At 38.9% G+C, this 15,405-nt stretch overlaps 1 pseudogene; it reads left to right on the top strand.

Annotated features, from left to right (window-relative positions):
• The window catches only part of LOC133061480 (protein kintoun-like), a 96,606-nt pseudogene extending 81,434 nt beyond the window's left edge, over positions 1-15,172 (top strand).
• The last annotated feature ends 233 nt before the right edge of the window (positions 15,173-15,405 follow it).

Raw genomic sequence — 15,405 nt, 5'->3', positions numbered from 1 at the left:
AGCCTCGGGAGACACAAGGCAGGACGGGAGGTTGAAGCAGACTTGACTGGCTGACTTGCTAGAAAAAGTACACGGGGGCTGTGGAATCAGACAGACCTGGGTTTGAGGCTCAGCTCTTTCACTTAGCTGTTTGATAATGAGCAAAGTGACTTAACCTCTGTGAACCTCAACTCCTAAACTGTGAAAAGAAGCTGCTAACAATAATGCCTATTTCATAGGGTTGTTCAGAGGCTTATGTATGATAACATTTAAGGTGTTTAAAATTTAATGAAGGGTACCATTGTTAATATTACCAGCCATGTCTTTCCTGGCTGTGGTTGGGTCACCTGCCCTGAAGGGTGGGAGAACCAGACAGGTGGGCTGCAGGAGAATTCTTCCCAGCCTCCTCTCCTACCACTAAAGCCAACCCCATGGATTGCATGGATGACTTTCCCACTCACCAGATGCCCATACTGTACCTTAAGGAGAGAGCCCGCCTCTACAAAAACTCTCTTTGTATGCTCTGAACTTGCCCTGATACTGTGGTTAACCATGATGGACAAAAAGATGGTACCAAGATCAGACCTCAAACAAAATCATGTTCCCATGTCCTCAAAGGGGTCTTAGGCACCTCTTCAATGCCCAGATGCTTTTACCAATTCATACTTCTATGATCCAAGGCAGTGAGATTGATGTGTCCAGATCTTCTTTTCTCAGGCTAAAAATTCTGGGCCCTAAATATAGACGTGGATGTCACAGATAATTGAACTCTGGTCAAATGTTCAGAACCCATCTTCAGAGAAGTGGGGAAGGAATAAATAGGCTTTTGTGTATGTATGTATGTGTACATAAAGAGAGCAAATGTGCTTTGTAGAATTACTGATTTTGATACACTTTGTAATTCTAAGCTAAAAAGCAAGTGAAAGAAGGAAAACACATATAGCAGAAATAACAGTGAGTGCCCAATTCTGAATTTTTTCTGCAAGGCTGTAGCTCATATGTGGTTGTGGTGGTGGTTTGCTAAATGAACAGAACAGGGTTTTGAGCCCAAACCGCCCCGGATGACGCAGGCGGTAGGTGAGAGCGAAGCCTTTAATCCTTGCCACCCACACCCTCTACCCCGTGGTGAAGGATGACTTTTTTCATCCTAACAATGTAATAGGTAATCATTTTAGAAGATACAGGTTACTAAACAAGAAAAAATTTATGCACTGACCTACCTCCTAGATAAATCACAGTATTTTACAATATCCTTTCCATTTTATTTCCACACAAATACCTTTCAATTTTACCAGAATAGAATGACTTTGCATATGCTATCTTGAGAACATGAATATTTATTAAGTACCTGTATGTCACCTCCTGAACCCTAGTTTCCTGCTCTGTAACTCAAGGGTATTTGTAAACTAGTACTACTAATATAAACATAGTCAATACATGTTAACAATGATCATATCATAAACAAGAATCATAACTATTATTGTCTTGCTTAATCATTACAGAAACTCTGCCAAATCATTACAGAAAGAAACAGAGGCTTGGAGAATTGTCATGTAATCAATGTATATAACTTGGAAGGGGTGAATTTATAAAAACCCAAATTTATTTGATCTACAACCCAAAGTCAGTGCTTCCCTAAAAGAGAAAAAGAAGAGAGAGCAAATATTCCACAGGATATTTTTTTAGTCTAGGATAAGACAGTTTGCTTCAGAATCTTCTTTCATCAGCCGCACTAACTCAGGGCCAATTTTTTCCACCCAGATAAATTGCTCCAAATCTTCCATTCAGAGAAGGATCTGCAAGAAAATCACAACTATTCAAGATGGCTTTTCCAAACTGTAGTCACCTCCACTTTTGCCTGTTTCTCTTAACTTCTAGCTTTGGTCAATTCCTTTTTGATATTAATAACTTCAGAATAAATAAGAGATCTTCCAGCAACCACTCAGTTCCCCCTCAACCCCTTGTAAATACTGTGGAATTAACAACTGAGTGCTTGCACCTCCCAAGCTCCTCATTAGAACACAAAGTTGAGAATAGATTTAGAGGAAATTCAACTATCATTGTCATCCATCTGCAGTTCATTAGATTTCAGTTGTTGGGTTCCCACAGGCCTCCTGGCTGGAAAGACTTGGGTAGGTGTCACCCTTGCTGACCTGCCTCACACACAGATACACGTGCATGTGTGCATGAGCACTCACAAAGACACACACACACATGCACACACTGAGCCACTGTGAGTCATGTGTCTGAGTCTCCCAAAATCTGGCACCTCACGCTGGGCTGGTCCAGATCATACCAGGTAGAGGTTGGTTTGGCACACAGCTTGGCTGTCTGAGGGATGTAGAGTCAGGTGGAATTAATTAAGGTTAAGGGAGACCCAGTTTCTGGCTCTTAATGTGTTACACCTGCATCCAAATGTGTTGCTCCTCTTAGACCAAGTCCAAGCAAGACAAGGGGAATGAGGCCGCACCAGGACAAAATTCATGTTTACATGGCCTGTGGGGCTGTGTGAGGAACTTCTGCCCAGAGAGCTCCATTGCTGACGTGGTTTGTCTACTGATGCCTAGAGTTCTACCATTAGAACTTCATCCCTGTGGTTGAAAGCTTCAGAGTAGCAGAATATCGTCTGTTAAAATGCACATACTGGGACTTCCTTAGCAGTCCAGTGGTTAAGACTTCACACTCGTAATGCAAGGGGCACAGGCTCAATCCCTGGTAGGGGAACTAAGATCCCCACATGCCCCACAGTGTGGCCTAAATAAATAAATAAAATAAGATGCACATACCTGTGGGGGAATAATGTAAGGCTTATTAACCAGTAATGCATTCATGTAAATTATTGCATTGGATGGCCTCATTATTTAACATGGCCCTCAGGGCATCAGGACACAGAAGTTTGAATGGGAGGCTTTACCAGGATAACTGGAATGGGGAGTTAGACAGTAGGAGAGCACTGGACCCTGGGGAGGAAGGTATGAGAGCAGGGCTGACTTCATAAACTTGATTTCCACTGACTGGTGGGGTGACTGAGCTATAGGCACTGCTGGGTGAACTTCGGCAGATCCATGGCCTGTCTTGGTGACTAAGCCACATCCTGAAGGTGATTGAGGTGACCTACAGCTCCAGGCAGCTGGGTGAAGAAGTAATTAATGACTATGAAAGGGACCTGAAAATACCAGGTTCTTTGACATGCAAGGCATGATTATTAAGTCATTAGGAGGACTGGCTAATTATTATTTCAAAAGTTGGTAGTGGAAGGGGCAACCACCTGTTGCACTCCATGGGAAAAACTTTGAGAAGGCTATGGGATGGGAAGATGGAAAGGATACAGGTGTAGCCCTCACCACTTGCTCTCAGCCTATGATGGAAAACTGGTCTTTCTGCATCCAGAGTAACCAGATTGTCATACCATGTTGGTATGTATCAGGATGTATGAGGACCAGCAGTCTGCAATGAGTTTTCTAGACTTCTGGTTTGGCTGTTGGTCTTTTCACCACCATCCTCCCTGGCAATTAGTTTTTCCAGGAATTAGGAATACCAAGCACTAACAGGAGGAACTGGTCCTAGCAACTCACACCCACCATCCTTTTTTGGATGGCCCAGGTGGTAGGTGTGACCAAGTACTCCAGAGACCAGACAGGGAGGTGGAGCCCAAGAAAGGTGTGGTTAAACTCAGCCACTAAGGAGATGTAGGATCTTATGCAAGTTATTTCCTTAAACTTCTGTGCTTCACCTTCTTCATCTACAAAATGGAGTCGAAAGCCCCATCTTATTTCCCTTCTCTGAGGACTGATATTAAGACCAAATGTGACAACAGATACAAAAGTTCTTCATGCAGCATAAAATGCTAGTAGGATACCATCTTTGTAACTGATCTTTAATATCAATGTCTGAAACTGTACCTATTTATTCCAGAAGCTTTATCAAACTTTACTTGGAGATTGAGAAGTTTGACGTGATGAATCAATGAAGAAGATGCCTCAGGGGTATCATGTGAAGTTTTATTTGATCCATTGAATCTCACCCAACTGTCTGCCATGACCACCTAAAATTTTGAGCACTTATCAGTGTTTTCATTAAAGGACTTTCCCTCTTGAAGGTTCATCTTTTTTTTTTTTTTTTTGCTGTGTAAAATCAGTTTATTATAATTTCTAAAATCCCAATAAGCCACTTTTCAGGTAAAGAGGAAGACTTAATTTGACATTGCAATATTGTAATTTGTTTCAAAAGATAACAAATTATTTATCTTTGCTATTTTTTCAGTGAGATAACTTAATCAGTTCAATTCAGTTCAGTCACTCAGTCGTGTCCGACTCTTTGCAACCGCATGAATCGCAGCATGCCAGGCCTCCCTGTCCACCACCAACTCCCGGAGTTTACTCAAGCTCATGTCCATCGAGTCGGTGATGTCATCCAGCCCTCTCATCCTCTGTCGTCCCCTTCTCCTCCTGTCCCCAATCCCTCCCAGGATCAGGGTCTTTTCCAATGAGTCAGCTCTTTGCATCAGGTGGCCAAAGGATTGGAGTTTCAGCCTCAGCATCAGTCCTTCCAGTGAACACCCAGGACTGATCTCCTTTAGGATGGACTGGTTGGATCTCCTTGCAGTCCAAGGGACTCTCAAGAATCTTCTCCAACACCACAGTTCAAAAGCATCAATTTTTCGGTGCTCAGCTTTCCTCACATCTTAATAGATAGCTTTTTATGAGAGTATCTCACATTATCCAGATTTGACTGTATAAATAAATCTAATATGATATATTATGTTATATTAATACAATAAATATAAATATAGATAGAGCTTTAAACAATAACATATACTTTTCCTAAATGTGTAGCTATTGTGACTGTTTATATTATCAGCCCACATTCTATAGTGTATTTATTTATTTATTTATTTTTCTTTTCTTTTCTTTTTTTTTTTAAATTTTTTAAATTCTTTTATTAGTTGGAGGGAAGGTTCATCTTTAAAATGCCTACTTAATAGCCAACATGACAACAAGATGGAGGAGGAGTGGGAGAATCCATATTTATCTACTGATGCATTCATGTTTAGTCCTGTCCGACTCTTTGAGATCTTGTGGACTGTACCCTGCCAGGCTCCCCTGTCCATGGGATTCTCCAGGCAAGAACACTGGAGTGAGTTGCCATGCCCTCCTCCAGGTGACCTTCCCAACCCAGGGATCGGATCGGCATCTCTTATGTTTCCTGCATTGGCAAGTGAGTTCTTTACCACTAGTGCCACCTAGGAAGTCCCTATCTATTGATAGTGAAAGTGAAAGTGAAGTCGCTCAGTCATGTCAACTCTTTGCGACCCCATGGACTGTAGGCTACCAGGCTCCGTTCATGGGATTTTCCAGGCAAGGGTACTGGAGTGGGTTGCCATTTCCTTCTCCAGGGGATCTTCCCGACCCAGGAATCAAACCCAGGTCTCCCACATTGTGGGCAGGGTATAGATGAATACAAATAGGTTCATCAGATGAGCCAGTTTTCCACCATGACCCTGACTTATGAGACTTGGGGTCTGTAACTTTTAATGAATGGGAGGAAGAGCTCAAGGAAGCAGCAACCATAGAACAGCAAGAATGCTTGGTGCCCAAAAGGTTCAGAGAGGAGAATCCTATAAAGAGAAGGATGAAAACTAGAAACATGTATTGCTAATACTATTAAGACTTTTATATATGGAGGTGAGGGGTGGGAAGGAGGTTCAAGAAGGAGGGGACATATATACGCTTATAGTTGATTCATGTTGTACAGCAGAAACCAACACAAGACTGTAAAGCAATTGTCCTACAAATAAAAATAAATTTTAAAACAAAGCAAAAGACTTCTGTATAACCTTTTAGATTGGAGCCTTTGTGCATATTTTCTCTCCAAATCCTCACAGGAGTCTAGTACATTATTATTAATATTTCCTTTCTAGAATTATTTCCTTTTTAGAATTTCTTTTTTTTTTTTTTTAGAATTTCTTTTTATTATTTCCTTTTAGTAGAATAAACTAAGATCTAGAAGCTTAAATGACAGATCCAATACGTGGTGGAGACAGGACTCAGATGCAGGTCGTGAGTCCCTAAGTCTGTGCTTTTCCACCACATCCTCATGCCTGCACTTCACACTTTACCTGGAGAGAATACTCTTTTCTAATTTCAGTTTTCCCAGCCCTAAAGATTTTATCAGTCCTCCTCTTACAGAATGACTGAAACATTGGGAATGTTCTGTAAGTAGCTGTCTCCTTTCTTCTCCTTTCCCTTTTAGTAGGTCGTGTCCAATCTGTTCAATGGAGGAATAATAATAGTAGTTGACATCCTTGGAACATCACTATGTGCTGGGTGTTTTGTCTGTAGTATATCTAATTCTCACCACAATCCTTAAGATAGGTCTCATATCCTCAGTCTATAGAGGCACAGACCAAGGCTTCCAGGGTATAAACAGCTTGCCCAAGGTCAAAAGAGTTTACCAGGTAGCACTCATGTTAAAGAGCTCACCTGCTGATGCAGGAGGTATAAGAGAGGCATGTTTGATCCCTGGGTCAGGAAGATCCCCTGAAGAAGAAAATGGAAACCCACTCCAGTATTCTTGCCTGGAGAATCCCAAGGACTGAAGAGCCTGGCAGGCTGCAGTCCACGGGGTCTCAAAGAGTTGGACACGAACATGCAGCAAACAGGAGGGTCAGGATTCAAGCCCAGTCTGCCAGTCCTTAAAGCCCATGTAAGAAGTATTGTCATCAGTACACAAAAGCTATCAATTGGTATCTTTTTCTTTTTTTTTAAACTATTTATTCTCAAATTTCTATGAAAACTAAACCCTTAGAAGCCACTTTTACTTATAAATACTTCTATCCATGTTTTAGTGGGGCCCATGAGCAAGACTTTCTCTGTGTAATACATCTAGAAGCAGCATTTCTGTTTCCTCTAGTGAAGGGCATTTTCATCTTTACTAAGTAAAATGGTATCGACTGAAATAGCTACCCTGAGAGACTGTGAAAAAAAAAGAGAGAGAAATTGCTTGCTCTACTTTCTAGTCAAAAGTTAGCTTTGTGAAAGTTTTTATTTTTTCCAATCTAGTAGAGTAAAATGGTGTCTCAGTGTGGTTTTCATCTGTATTTTCCTGATGACTGATAAGACCGAGCGACTTTTCATGGATTTTGGCCATCATGTTGCCTCTTCAGTAAAACCCGTATGCATAGTTTCCAATTTTACTTTTGGATCATCTATTTTCTTGATTTGTGTGAGCTCTTTATATATGAGATAATCTGGCTACCAACTCTTTGTGGATTATATGTATAGCATATTTTTTTTTTCTCATTTTGCGGCTGGCATTTCACTCTATTATGCCCTTCAATGAACATATTTTACTTTTAATATATTAAATTAATAGATTTTAAAGGGTTTTGCTTTTTGTGTCTTATTTAAGACATTCTCTGCTACTCTGAAATTATATAATATTATTTATATATTGCCTTTAAAAATTTTTAAATACTTAAACACAGCAACATTTTTTAATGTTCTCATTAATTTTAGTAATTTATTAGTAAATGCTTCTGGGTTTTCTGGGAGACAAAGATTTTGTTGTTGTTGTTTAGTCACTAAATTGTGTCCAACTCTTTTTAGACTCCATGGACTATAGCCCACCAGGCTCCTCTGTCTGTGAGTTTCCCAGGCAAGAATATTGTAGTGGGTTGCCATTTCCTTCTCCAGGGGATCTTCAAAATCCAGAGATTGAACCTGTGTCTCTCACATCTCCTGCTTGGCAGGCAGGTTCTTTACTGCTGAATCACCAGGGAAGCCCAGACAATCATATCATTGACTAGTAGTAATATTTGTGTTTCTGTCTTTCAATATTTCTATATTTTTTTAAATTTGTTTTTCCTGACCTACCATCTTGTAAGGATGAACAGCAGAAGGTTCATTAGAAGTGGTGATGATGGGCAGCCTTGTCTTGTTCTTGATTTTACCATTATATAGGATCTAGGTTATAGATTTAATTTGATAAACTTTTTTTTTAGGATAACGAATTTGCTTGTAGACTAAATTTACATGACTATGTGTTAAATTTTACCTATTATTGTTCAGTATCTATTAAAGATATAAGTTCTTTTTAAATCTTTTAATGTGGTGAGTTATATTGTTTTCCTAATGTTAAATCAGCTTTGCATTCATGGTATAGAGTCATGTCATTTTTATTCATGTCATTTACTAAAATACTGCCTCCACACTGAGTGAAATTAATTGTACTTCTCTTTTTCATATTGCATGTACCTGGTTTTGGTATTAATGGTTATACCAGCTTCATAAAATCAATTGATGAGTATTACCTCTTAGCCTACCCTCTAAAAGAGTTTGCACAAGAATTAAAATGATGGGTTCCTTGAATATGTTTGATAGAACTTCTTGTAAAACCATCTGTATCAAATTTCTTTTTATTTGGGGGTAAAATTTAACACTTGATTTGTTATCATTAATGGTCGCAGAGCTGTTCAGATCTGTAATTTTTTCATAAATGGTTTTGTTGATCTGTATTCTTTGGTATTTATAATTTTGGTCCATTCTGTCTACAATTTCAGCTTTGTCTTATCATCATCATAGCTTTTGCTGCATCTCAGTTTGATCCTCTTTTGTTATTTCTAACTTTTTTTTAAGATCTTTTTCCTTATTTTTTTTTTAAATCCCTGTTGTCTTTTCTAATTCCTGGATTCTTTGAAGTTTACTACAACCATTTTAGCTATTAATTTCTTTATATTTATCCTGCTTGTAATTTATTGAAATAGAACTCTCTGAATCTAATTGCTTTATTTCTTAAGATATGGAAAATTTTTAATCCTCAATGTCTTCTTAATATTGCTTTCTACAAATCTTTCTATTCTCTTGTACTGCAACTCCAGTTAGATATGTTAGCTTTTCCCAATGTGTCACTAACCCAATTTCCCCTTACATCCTTTTGTGTCTCTATACTTTTTTCATATTTTACACATCTTGATCTCTGTAGGCTATTTACAACTTACTGACCAGAGGTGTATTAATATGTCCTTTGTTACCCAAACTTCGTTGACCAGAGACATTTCAATATTCACCTACATAGTAAATTGCCAACCGAAGGCATTAGTTTCCAAAAAAAAAAAAAAAAAATCCCTCAGTCAATAATGTGTTAAGACAATTTCTTCAGATCTGTCTTTAATTCTATAAGGATTTTGACTCGTTGCTGTTTTCTTACTTTCTAGAAGTTCTATTTTATTATTATCCAAACCTGCCTGCTCATCATATTCATTCATCACATTTAAAAATATTTTCATTGATTTTTATAGTTGCTTTACAATGTTGTGTTAGTTTCTGCTGCACGGCCAAGGGAATCAGTTACACATAAGTATACGTCCTCTCTTTTTTAGATTTCCTTCCCATTTAGGTCACTGTACGGCATTGAGTAGCGTTCACTGCGCTATACAGTAGGTTTTCATTAGTTATCTATTTTATGTATAGTAGTAGTTTAAGTCAATCCCAATTTCCCAATTTATCCCACCCCCCTTCCCCTCTTAGTATCCATAAGTTTGTTCTCTATATCTGTGACTTTATTTCTGCTTTGCAAATAAATTTGTCTCTACCATTCATCAGGCTTTTAATATTTAATTTTTATTCAGCATGAGCCAAATATGGGCCTATTTCTCATTTATTGTGGCTTGTTTTCTCATGTACATTGGAAGTTTTATTTACACGATATTAAAACATTACCTGTGGGTGTCCCTTGTGCTCGGGTTTAAATGGCAATCCACCACAGAAGATTAGTATTTTCTCCTGCCAGTTACTCGAGAGAATGAACTCAGGAACTACTTTTGATATTTGGTTTGAAGTGTTTTTGTAAACACACAGGTAGTATGAATTTGAATCCAAGTTCATATGATGACTTACTTATGAATAGAAACTCTTGGAGGAAGCAATTTTTCTCTTTACTCAGAGTCATAGCTGAAATACACCTTGCTCCTTGCCAACCTGCTTACTGGGTGGATCTTGTTTTCCTAGATACTGTTTCTCTGAGGGAGCAGCCCTCTTGGGGTCCTGATTTTATATAGGAATCTCTATTCTGACTCCCACTCTGAGCATTCTCGAGTCCTGTCTTCCTCCTCATGTGTTACCAGGATAGTTGTCAAGAACAAACAAAACACTATAGGTTGTACGTTGTTGGAGAAACTACCAGATTTAGTGCTTAACTCTCTGGGACTGTATTGCAACTTTGGATTTAGCCTCTGAGGGGTTCCTTTCTTGAAAAATCTGCTAGATTGTTTTAATATTTTTACTTTACCTTTTAGCTAGCATTTTTCATTTTTCCCCTCCTTTCTTTTTCTTTTCTTTTCTTTCTTTCTTTTTTTTTTTTTTTTTTGTCAGAAGGATTTTACACTATTCAGTCCTCTATTTCTGGAAATAGAAGTCTCCATAACATATTCCCATCTCCTTCTCAGATGGAGAACCCTCACTTATCATTAAATTTCTCACTGAGATGTCATCTCTTCTGGGTAACATTCACTCTCTCTTTCTCTCTCCCCCTCTCCAAAAGCAGAATAAATGAGCCCATTGTCTATGTTCTCAAATACTTGGAACATACGTCTAATAAAGATCTCCCACATTTTTTATTATAGTGATTTGCTTATCTGCTTCCTCCTACTGTTCTGCAAGATCCTGGCAGAGTGTTTTAATGATCATTTTACGTTTGGTATTTAACACAATGCCGGACACAAAATAAACACTTGAATGGATATTTATTTGAGTGTGAATAAAGAAATAAATAAAACATCTTTATTTACCAAATGATGTCCAAACTCATTAGCATGTCATTCAGGTACCTCCACAATCTAACTGCAACCCACGCTTCCAGCCTTATTATTCAATTAATGCATTATTAATGAGTGCATCAATTCTCTATTAACTCATTCATTCATACATTTGTTCATTATCCAAGTACTTTTTGAGTGCTTATTATAGGCAAGACTCCATGCCCAGAGTGGGAATATCTTATGATCTCAGTCTTTGTGGAATATGTTAGCAAAGGGGAGCAAATATTAACATGTAATTACATGATACTTAATTACATTGTGGTGTGAAGGAGAGATAGGAGCCCTACAGGATAGTGAAATGTGATGTGCATGTGGGAAGAGCATCCCAGGTAGGAAGGCTGTGAAACAAGAAAACACCTGGTGAATATACCCACTGCTCCCTCTCACCGACTCTGCAACAGCAGCAAAGGACCGATCCTTGTTCCCTGAACAGCTCCACAGTAATATCTGGGCTCAACTTGTTCCCTCTGCCTGATCTGTCCTTATCACTCATTTATCCCCCTCCACCTCTATCTGTCAACATATCAGGATCCTATTCCTTTCCCAAAGGTTTTGTCCCTGTGGTCTCCCTTGGTCTGGAAATGATTTTACTGCTCCTTGTTCCCACTTGGTATCTCCAATTATGGTGTTTATCTTATAATTCAGTTATCTCTGTATACAAACTACGTGAGGGCAAGCAATATGTCTTATTCAGCTTGATGGGTTTGTGCTTGGTAAAATCTCAATTTGGCCACAGTTTACTTCTGTGGCAAGGTTATAACCAGATTGTGCCAGACCAGAAACCGCAATAACGTCAGAAAAGAACTTCAAACTGGTTTACCAAGAGAAGAGTTTTTTTAAAAACCAACCATGCCAAACCACAAGTTCACAGCATTTTGGACAGGTAGCCAAGACCAAGACCTTTTCAATCTTCCTTAGCACTATGAACCCACTGATCTGGCAGGAAATAAAAAACCCCTAACCATGTAACTTGATTTGGTCATGTTGAATAACACCAGCTATCCAGGTCTGCAGGCAAGGAGTTAGTGTGAAATGGTTAACTTTTCCCTGCTCCTTCCATAAGGAATAGATCCCAAGTGCTATCTGCCCCAACCATGCTGGGTTGGAGGACAAGGTATCTTGGGTGGGTGTACACTTAGGTAAAATCAAAGCAAAATTTAAAATGAATACCAACACATCATATTTTTAAATATTTAACATTTGTAAATGATAATCATACCCAGTTAATTAAAATATGTTCTATCCTCCTACCTTGACGAATAAACCCTGAGAACGACACAGAAGACGAGGTTCAAGTTTGGAATACTCCAGCACTTTGCAACATGGTGCTCAAGAAAAACCAGTCCCTGGTATTTTCCAGGAACCCTCCTCCCCCTGATTCCATCCTGCACCAAGAGTGTCTTGCATACACATAAATGTAGATATCCTAGCCCACGCATTCAAGCTGCACCATACTTCTCACAAAGTGGTGCCCGTTGACTAACTCTCCCAGGGGCAGAGTTTATCCTCAGGAATAGTCCTTACTAGGGAAGAAGGCTGGGCAATCCCCAGAAGCAAGTTCAAGACCTCTTGGGTCTAGAAGCATCGTCTTGAAGGAAGGATTTGGGCTTCAGGTGAGCTCCTTCCTTTGGTCTCATGGACCAGGTGTCCTAGCCAGACAAGGGCTAGAGTAAAGTCTTCCAAAGGGTAGGGGCTGCGTCAGGAACCCCTCTTACTTACAACTAAGGGTCAGTACCATAGAAAGTGATTATGGTCTAGGTACTAACAGTGGTAACAAAGAGGAAAGCAGTTTCCAACATTTCCAGGTTGGATACACTGGTAAAACCATGACCAATGTATCTTAAAATGTCTTCTATATTTACATTAACACCTCAGATGATCTCATTTAGTTTTATGAATTTCAATATCTCCTTTATGCAAACCAAAGCTGTTATTGCCATCATATCTACACTATAAGAATTGATACAGGAAGTTTATCAAGTGGAAGGACATTGAAACTAGAAGAAAAGTTCGATCTACTTTAAAGAATGAAGAGAAATGAAAACTAAAACTAAAGCCCAAGAAGTATAAATAGTAAAACAGTATTAGTGATAAAATTAAATCCTGAAAAAAAATAATTTAACCCAAAATAAGGCAAGACAAGGGAAAAGATAAAAGAAGAACAAAGGACACATGGCATGAATATAAATCACAGGATAGTAGATTTAAACATATCAAATTGATAATGATACTAAATGTAACTGGCCTAATCACTTGACTTAAAATGCAGAGTCTTTCAAAATAGATAAGAAGGTAAGACACAACTAAACTATGTCTAAAGAAACATAATTTAAATAAAAAGACACAGGTAGATTAAAAGTAAAATGCCAGAAAGTGGTACATCATGAAGCACCAAGCAAAAGATATCTGGAATGGCTATATTTTCATCAAGCAAAAGAGAATTTGCAATAAGGAATATTTAGTCATTTCAGTGGTTCAGTCATGTCTGACTCTTTGTGACCTCATGGACTGCAGCACCCCGGGCTTCCCTGTCCATCACCAACTCCTGGAGTCTACTCAAACTCACGTCCATCATGTCAGGGATGCCATCCAACCATCTCATCCTCTGTTGTCCTCTTCTCCTCCCAGCTTCAATCTTTCCCAGCATCAGAGTCTTTTTCAATGAATTGGTTCTTCGCATCAGGTGGCCAAAGTATTGGAATTTCAGCTTCAGCATCAGTCCTTCCAATGAATATTCAGGACTGATTTCCTTTAGGATGAACTGGTTGGATCTCCTTGCAGCCCAAGAGACTCTCAAGAGTCTTCCCCAACACCACAGTTCAAAAGCGTCAATTCTTCAGCACTCAGCTTTCTTTATAGTCCAACTCTCACATCCATACACGATGACTGGAAAAAGCATAATTTTGACCACAGGGAGCTTTGTTGGCAAAGTAATGTCGCTGCTTTTTAATATGCTGTCTAGGTTGGTCATAACTTTTCTTCCAAGGAGCAAGCGTCTTTTAATTTCATGGCTCAGTCACCATCTGCAGTGATTTTGGAACCTCAAAAAATAAAGTCTCTCACTGTTTGCATTGTTTCCTCCATCTATTTGCCATGAAGTGACAGGACCAGATGCCATGATCTTAGTTTTCTGAATGCTGAGTTTTAAGCCAACTTTTTCACTCTCCTCTTTCACTTTCATCACTTACATCAATTCTTCACTTTCTGCCATAAGTGTGATGTCACCTCCCTATCTGAGATTATTGATATTTCTCCCAGTAATCTTGATTCCAGCTTTTGCTTTTCCAGCATTTCTCATGATGTACTCTGAATATAAGTTAAATAAACAGGGTGATAATATACAGCCTTGATGTACTCCTTTCTCAATTTAGAACCAGTCTGTTCTTCCATGTCCAGTTCTAACTGTTGCTTCTTGACCTGCATACAGATTTCTCAGGAGGGAGGTCAGGTGGCTGGTATTCCCATCTCTTTAAGAATTTTCCACAGTTTGCTGTGATCCACACAATCAAAGGCTTTGGCATCAATAAAGCAAAAGTAGATGCTTTTCTGGAACTCTCTTGCTTTTTTGATGATCCAGTGGATGTTGACAATTTGATCTTTGGTTCCTCTGCTTTTTCTAAATCCAGTTTGAACATTTGGAAGTTCACAGTTCACATACTGTTGAAGTCTGGCTTGGAGAATTTTGAACATTACTTTGCTAGCATGTGAGATGATTGCTTAAACAATGATTGTTTGGAGGAAAGGTTATTTGTCAGTAAAGACAACTTTAATGAGTTTCTTGAAGATGTCCTAAGCCCTCCATTCAAAGAGAAAATACCCCTGATGCCACCATTAATTGAAGTTCTTCAAGTTACTGATAGTAGGACTGAAATACATGCAAAGTTGCAAAAATGCAGTAACTCTGAGCAGCTTCATGAAAAAGAAAAAAATAGTCAACGAAAGAAGTCCTCTAATAGAAAAAGAAAATCTAGAACATGCTACCACCTCAATAACAGATTCTGATTCATCTGTAGTGGTCACAGTACTAGAAGCAGATAGTTGTGGTTCAGTTGCATGCTTGCAACAAGGGGCTCTTGATGTTTCTCAAAAGTGGTTTGCAAAGTCTCAGCAACCTAAGTCAGAAAAGGAACCTGAATTTATAAAAAAAACAAAAGTGCTGTTTATGCAAATGAAAAGAAAAAGATAATTTTAAAAGAACCAGTAATAACTGAAGAGAAAGAATTGGATGGAAAGCACCCATCTTCATTACTGAACAAAACCGCAGTTCACAATACACCTGGTTTTGACCACATAAAGGAACCCAATATGCAAAATGGTAGTGATCAGGAAGCTTCAATAAGCCTCTTATCCCTATCCACCAGAGGGCAGACAGAATGAAAACCACAATCACAGAAAACTAACAAAACTGGTCATATGGACCACAGCCTTGTCTAGCCCAATGAAACTATGAGCCATGCTGTGTAGGGCCACCCAAGTCGGACGGGTCATGGCAGAGAGTTCTGACAAAACGTGGTCCACTGGAGAAGGGAATAGCAAACCACTTCAGTATTCTTGCCTTGAGAACTCCATGAATAGTATGAAAAGGAATATTACCAGGCACAAATAGGAAT

The sequence above is a fragment of the Dama dama genome, chromosome 1, assembly GCF_033118175.1.
Source record: "Dama dama isolate Ldn47 chromosome 1, ASM3311817v1, whole genome shotgun sequence".
Taxonomy (NCBI): domain Eukaryota; kingdom Metazoa; phylum Chordata; class Mammalia; order Artiodactyla; family Cervidae; genus Dama; species Dama dama.
Note: the sequence above shows the minus strand (reverse complement) of the source record. Positions and strands in the feature narration are given on the sequence as shown.